This window comes from Phoenix dactylifera, unplaced genomic scaffold (assembly GCF_009389715.1).
Source record: "Phoenix dactylifera cultivar Barhee BC4 unplaced genomic scaffold, palm_55x_up_171113_PBpolish2nd_filt_p 000349F, whole genome shotgun sequence".
Classification (NCBI taxonomy): Eukaryota; Viridiplantae; Streptophyta; class Magnoliopsida; order Arecales; family Arecaceae; genus Phoenix; species Phoenix dactylifera.
The window spans coordinates 432,628-440,581 of NW_024067807.1; positions in this window are offsets into that span (position 1 = coordinate 432,628).

Here is a 7,954-nt window from a genome sequence, read left to right on the forward strand (position 1 = left end):
TCCCGACAGGATGGAGGTCATGGATAACTCGTCAAACCTCATCATCTGTCATATGTAAAATTTATTCGACTTTAGTTCGAGATTGGAGAACTCTTTTTCCAAAAACTACCTTGGCCAAGGATTTACGAACTCAGTCTCATAAATCACATAGGATCTCTCCTAATCTATCAAGGTCGATAGATTCCATCTAGATGCACCCCTACTCCTACAATAAACCTACTGCAGCCAATTTGCAACACAAGGACCCAAATGGATAGGGCCCATGTTTATGTGCTCATCAAACTACAGCAACCACATTGTGAATAGCCGGGACATCGTAGGTCAAAGGATCAGTCATACAACTGCAACATCAAGTAAGTCACTGACGAGTGGATAGACATCCAAGTGACTACTTGCTTTGGTCACGCTCAGTACCCTTGTTCTCTAACAAGCACTTGCACAATCACTCCAGTGTCCCCACACTGTGGACTCAAGACTCGTCCATCAAAGAAAGTCATATGTGCACTAATCTCAGTGGATCGATCACCGTCCTCGTGATGATCCATCTATTAGGAGCAATTCAGGAATTAATCACCAATGACACATGCCTCAAATTCTCAACTCTTGAGAATATGCGTCATCATCTTATTAATTTCTTGGACGATTCATGGACACATAAGAACATGAATGAAAAGAATGCCCAACTTAATAAATTCATAATTAGGTCAAGTACAAATTTATGTCCCAGAATAAAATAATGCGTCAGCCAAATTGGCTTCTAGGGCATACTTCTAACAATCTCCCACTTGCACTAAAGCCAATCAGCCATAAATCTAAGCCCCATCTTCTCAAGATGTGCTTCAATTTTCTGTTGACTTAGCTGCTTAGTGAATGGGTCTACCACGTTGCTTGTGGAGTCTACTCTCTGTTCCTTTACTTATATCTTTTTGAGGTAGTCGCGTATCAGGTTAAACCTCCACTCTATGTACTTAAACTTCTGGTGAGACTTTGACTCCTTAGCTAGTGCTATGGTGCCATTATTATCGCAGTAGAGTGTTATAGCATCTGATGATATTACACCTAACTCTGCAATAAACATCTTTAACCAGAAGGTTTCCACTGCACCCTTAGAGGCGGCGATACTTTCAGCTTCCAAGATAGAATCTATAATGGTCGGTTGTTTGAAACTTTTCCAATTTACTAAACCATCATTGCACATATTCTGATGTAGACTTTCTATTATCAATATGTGTGTATCCTTCTACCTTTAACTCTGATCTTCTCCTAAAGACCAAGAACACGTCCTTAGTTCTTCTCAAGTACCTAAAACTGTTCTTCACAGCTATCCAGTGCTCCTTGCCTGGATTTGACTGATATATGCTCGTGACACTCACAACATGTGCTATATCAGATCGTGTACATAGCATGGCATACTGAGGCTCCCTATAGCTAAAGCATAAGGGATCTTGCTCATCTGTTGAATCTCTTTAGATGTGGTGGGGCACATCTTCTTAGAGTGATTTATCTCATGCCTAAGGAGTAATAATCTCCTTTCAGAGATTTTCATGCCGAACCTCTTCAGCACTTCCTCTATGTACATACTCTATGACAGGATAAGTATCCTCTTAGATCTATCTCTATAGACCTTAATTCCCAAAATATAGGATGCTTTTCCAAGGTCCTTCATGGAGAATTCCTTAAACAACCATACCTTGACCAAAATTAGTATGGGAATATCATTTCCGATTAGAAGGATATCTTCCACGTACGATACGAGGAATACAATAGCCCTCCCACTAACCTTCTTATAAACACATGGTTCCTCATCGTTCTTAATGAAATCAAATGATTTGATTACATCTTTGAAACGAGTGTTCTAACTTCGAGATGCTTGCTTTAGTCCATAGATGGACCTCTGCAGTTTGCAGACCTTGTGATCATCATCACAATATCTCATAATCATATTATGCTGCAATAGCAAGCAATATTTGAATGGACTTTAACATGGCTATAGGTGAAAAAGGTATCCTGATAATCAATGTCTTCGCATCGATTATAACCTTTCGCTACTAGCCTTGCCTTATAGGTCTCTACCTAGCCATTCAAATCTTTTTGTCCTTTTGTAAATCTAATTACAACCAATAGGTACTATACCTTCTGGTGGACTACTAAGGTCCAGACTTGGTTGGAATGCCTGGAGTCCATCTCTCACTTCATTGCTTCCAACCATTGCTCGGAATCGATGTCTAACATTGCCTCGTTGTAGGTATTGGAATCCTTACCTTGATCCCTATCTCCCATGGAACACTTCCTCTACATCCTCTGTAAGCATACCTAAGTACCTGTCAGCAGGATGGAAGATCCTACTAGACTTAAGAGGTGGAGGAGATACAACATGTACTGGCTCAATACGAATAGGTTCTATAGGCACAATGGCTCGTTGCTCTTCAGAGACTTTCTCTTCGAGCTCAATTTTCCTCCCACTGCCTCTATCAAGGATAAACTATTTTTCAATGTAGATAGCATGTCGGCTTACAAACACTTTGTGATCCTTTGGGAGAAAAATGGTATCCCAATGACTCTTTTGGATATGCAATAAAACGAGCATTAATTATCCTATCCTTTAACTTGTCCGCTTGTTGTCGCTTGATGTAGGCCGGACATCCCCAAATCTTGAGATAACCAAGACTCAGCTTCTTACCATGTCATATCTTATACGGTGTGGTAGGAACAGATTTAAAAGGAACTCTATTCAATAAGTAAATAGCTGAAAATAGGGTATCTCTCTAAAGAAACAAGGGTAAATCAGTGAAGCTCATCATGGACCTGACCATATCCAATAGGGTCCGATTCCTCCTCTCTAACACCCCATTGAGCTGAGGTGTACCAGGAGGGGTCCATTATGAAACTATACCATTCTCCTTGAGATTATCACAGAACTCTCCATTAAGGTGTTCACCTCCTCGATCCAATCGAAGAACCTTAATGAGTTTTTCCTGTTTGTTTTTTTTTTTTTAATTTCATATCTGAACTCTTTGAACTTTTCAAAAGCTTCAGATTTGTGTCTCATACACATATCCATACCGTGAGTAATCATCGGTAAATGAAATAAAAAATTATGACCCTTAGCCTGCACATCGAATGGGCCACACACGTCAGTGTGTACTAGGGTAAGTATTTCAGTGGACCTCTCCCGTGTCCTACAAAGGATAATTTGGCCATCTTTCCTTGAAGGCAGGATTCACAAATCGGATATGACTCGGAAGTCAATGAGCCTAGAAGTCCGTGTTTCTCCAATTTGTTTATTCTGTCTTCTCCTATATGGCCAAGCCTGAGGTGCCACAAATAATTTAGATTTATCTCATCTCTAGATCTTTTGGATCCTATGGTACTCACTGTTTGCTCAGATATATTTATAGATACATCCATATGTATGTGATAGTGACTGTCAATCATAAAACCACGTGCAACCAATTTATTTTTCAAATAAATGGAACAATAGTCTTATAAAAATCTTCCTGTGCTAAACAAGATACAGAAATCAAATTTCTGCTAGCAACAGCTAACAGTCCCTAAGTATCATGAGCATATCTGACATACCTTATGAAGGTGTGTCACCCTTCTTGCTCTTTATGCTTTCCATGTATATAGGATAGTTCCTCTTTTAATGACCGTCCATGATGCAATGGAAACACTTGCCCTTGCAATTGGTCTTTTTCTTGGAACTTCCTTACTTGGCATTTTCTCTATCTTCTGCTTCTTCATAGGCTTCTTCTTCTTCCAGGTATACTCTCTCTTGGAAGTAGAAGCCAACTCGACAGCAAGAACAATGCCCCTTGAACTCTTCAAGGTCCCTAGGTAATTACCAATTTACTTAACAATTCTGTTTTGATGCATACAATCTTGTTCATATGGTAGTTTATGATGAGAGCACAAAAGTGCGACCTACATATTACTAAAATTAGTGTTATTGCTAACTAATAATGATAAATTCACTAGATTAATATTATATTCGGGTTTAACATAGATTAGTATAAATTAGAGATAAAATGCACATTGAGTACAAATTTGACTTCAAATCGGGTCGGAGTCGGGTTCGGGTCCGAGTCGGGTTCGGGTCCGAATCGGCTCCATTTCTTTTGTGCTTTTGGAAAATAATTTTGGGCAAATCTAAATTGGCCATGTCATAACTATAAGGTGCTGGGTGACCCATGACTTGAAAGACTTGCAACTGACCTCTAGTCAGAACAGATGACCCGTGACGAACTTAGTCCGTCTGTCTACAAGCCAAATTTCATATCACATTATTTTATTCATATGACTAATTGGATGGAAATGGTATCTCCCAGACCTTCCTCCAAACCCAATTCCATTGCAGAAACTGGCACATGACCCATTTTCAGCCAAGCCAAGCACCCGTGCCAGCTCTTCCGGATTCCCAGCATCACGCGTCCGTATTCATCTTCCACCTCATCACCGGCGTCTCCCCAAGGCCGTGGTCCCAGCATCAAGCCATGATCCATGTCCCAGCAAGGCGTGATTTCCAGCGATCTCCCAATGCCCATCAAGCCGTGATCGGCTCCTCCGCGTCATCCCCACCTTGCAGCCGGCCCGTGCGGTGCCTCCCGTCGATCACGACCCCAGATCCATTGCGTCTCCTCCCATAGCGTCCACGTCTTCACCGCCATCATCGCCTCCTCGGTGATCCCTCCCATTGATCACCGCAGACCCAGCTGCCTTCCACTTCCAATCCCACGGATCATCGCCTCCTCACCAGTGCATGAAATCTCCCGTCGATCACACGCCCAGCAGCAGGTAATCCAGCTCCTTCCGACGGCAAGCCTCTTCCGGATTCCCAGCATCCAAGCATCCCGGAGCAGATCCACGTCCTCCTTCCAACCTTCCGCTTCCAATCTGGCAGCCCAATCAACTGGATCAGCCTCCTCCCTTCCCGAATCAACCTCTCAGCCTTCCTATGATCCCGCGTCCGTTCCGAAGAAGAGATCCCGTGCACGATCCCAGGCGCCTGTTCCTCCTCATCTCCATACGAAATCAAGGCTCGGGCGACTTATAAGAAGGGGCTCTCGGCTGTGAAACAGGGGAGTGCTCGGGGTGGAGGCCAATAAACAGAGCATTGCTCTGTTCTTGGGAAGAAGAAAGAAATAAAAAAAATATATTTTATGTTGAAGGCCCACCGTGGGAGAGAGAGGGAAAGAAAATGCAATTTTCTTGTTTTTCTTTTATTTGTAGAAGGAGGAAGCATTAAGCTTCCAATCTTCATTTTATTTTTGTAATTTTTCTTTTATGCAATCCATACATTTATCTTTTATGCAATCTATGTTTTAAGCTTCAATTTAATTTCTGCAATTCATTTTATGCATTTTGGAATTCTTAGTTTTAAGATAATTTTAAAATTTTTCTTCGATATTCGATCTGCAGTTTTCATTTATATTACGTCTTCAGGAATCGACCCCTACTCTACATTAGAATTTAATTACAAGTTTTCTTTCTTCCCTTTAGTTAGTTTCAATTAGAAAATCATATCAACATCCTCAAAATCATGTTTTTTCTTTTATAATTCAAAAATCGATTTCAAATCCGAGTGAACGTTCTAATTTTTATGCAACTCCAATCGCCTCCCTGTGGATCGACCTCTTACAACCACTATTCTTCGAGTAGGAAAGGTAAGAGTAGAATTTAAATTAACTTTTGTTCGTCGGTTCTAACAACGATCTGTCTAGCATATTTTTAGGTAGACAGAAAAAGGACGAACAGAATTTTGGCGCCGTTGCCGGGGAGGCAAATCGAGAAGCAAGAACGATCACGAAGATCAAATCAAATTTTGGATGCCCGGAGTGAACGTACTCCGGTAGTAAGTTTTTATTTTTATTAATTTTCCTTATTTTGATAATTTCTAGTTAATAATTTCGTAGTTATTAAATTCTGAAATTTGAAATTCGAAATTTAAAATTCAAAAAAAAAATTAAAATTAAAAAAATTTCAAAAATTCAAAAAATTTTTAAATTCAAAATTTGAATTCTGAGATTCGAAATTTGAAGTTTAAAAAGAAAAAAAAATCTTTTAATTAAATCAAAAAATATAAAAAAAAATTATTATTTTTGCTAGTAATTGATAGGGTGCAATCCCCCGAGGTTATCATACCTCTATTGGGACTCCTCACGGAGTAATCTCCAGAGCTTATTCAACGGACATTCGGAGATTGACTGACGCATAAGGATTGTGTTTAGTTTACATTCAAGTTATTGTTATATATTAAAAAAAAATTAATTAAAATAAAAAAATAAAAAAATAATAAAAAAAAAATTGCTTGCTCATTTAATCAATACAACCTAATGACATTGCATAAACTTTAAAAAAAAATATTGATTATTTGCTGCATTTAGTATTAAGCATTTGCATAAAGTAATTAAGGGCAAAACCCATTAAAAAGATAAGGTCGGGAAGTCATTACCTGTCCTTAGCCCAAAAATCACCACCTTGCATATTTATCCTAAGCCAAATTAAATTAAAATCAAATTAGACGTTGGCCTTAGGGTTTTCGAGCTCAATTAGGCTCTTGGAAAGAAGCGGCTGAAAGCCACTCCAGTGAGGATTTAGTAATTGGTGATGTCTAGGAAAGTTTTACAACAGTGAGAACTGTTACGGGTATTGTGGTATCGGTGTATCCCTTCTGGCACCACTGCACACCCCGGGACTTTCCTGGTCACTGGTTACTGGATCACTTAACTGGTAAGCTCAAGCTTAATCTGAAAGGGAGATTAGGAGCTGTCTAATCTAGAGAGAATTTCAGGAACTTTTTTTACCTGAGAAGTCTCTATGCAACTAGATATAAGAAGCTACTAAACCTCACTTAGCTCTAAAATTAATAGGGTCAAATTATTGTGTGGTGTTGATTATGGTCATCTTGGTCTAGCCCTTCTTCTTATCTTTTAGGATTTCGTTTAAAAAAAAATTGAGTCTAATTAAGTTGTGGAAAATGTATGCATGGTAGAAGGTCATTAAGGGATAAGTTAACCCCATTTGATCCTGAGATTGACAGAACTTTTCATCATAACCTACGAACTGTAAACCAACCGTCGATCTCTACAATGGGTGAACATATTAGAACCCTGAATGAATTATTCGCACCCGCATATGCTAGTCCCCCTACTTGCATAGTATTACCAATCAATAATGCAGCCCAATTCGAGATTCGGGCTGCAACAATAAACATGTTACCCAAGTTTCATGGGTTCGAGAGTGAACAACCCAACATTCATCTGAACAAATTTTTGACAATCTGTCAAACGTTTAGAAACCAAAACTTAGATGAAGAGGGTATTAAATTAAGGTTGTTTCCCATGACTTTAGAGGATCGTGCTGCTGTATGGCTGTATTCCCTTGCTTCAAATTCCATCACATCATGGGAACAACTATCTAAGAAGTTCATGGCTAAGTTCTATCCTATGGTAAAGACTGAAAAAATTAAGGATGCCATAAGAACTTTTAGAGGCAAATCTGAGGAGGAATTTTTCCAACTTTGGGAAAGATTCCATGACTTGTTGGTCAAATGCCCACACCATGGGCTTGATAAGGCTGATTTGGTCCACTTCTTTTATAAAGGACTACCTCCAGCACATAGAAACATGATTGAGTCCATGCACAAGGGTAGGTTCATGAACCAAACCCCGGATCAAGCCTATGAATTTCTTGTTGACTTAGCCAAGAACGCCCAAAATTGGAGTAGCTATGGTGAGGAAGTAAATAGAGATGAGTTCGGATCTAGAAAATCGGGTAATTATGAAATGAAAGCAGACCCAGAACTAAAAAATGTCATGTCCAATCTGGTGACTGGAATGAACAACTTAAGCAAAAAGTTTGATGCTTTCACTGTTTCCACTAGTCCGAGTTCATATAAAGAGTTAAATCCTATCATGAAAGTGGATCACGAGTCACATAATTTATGTATCTTGTG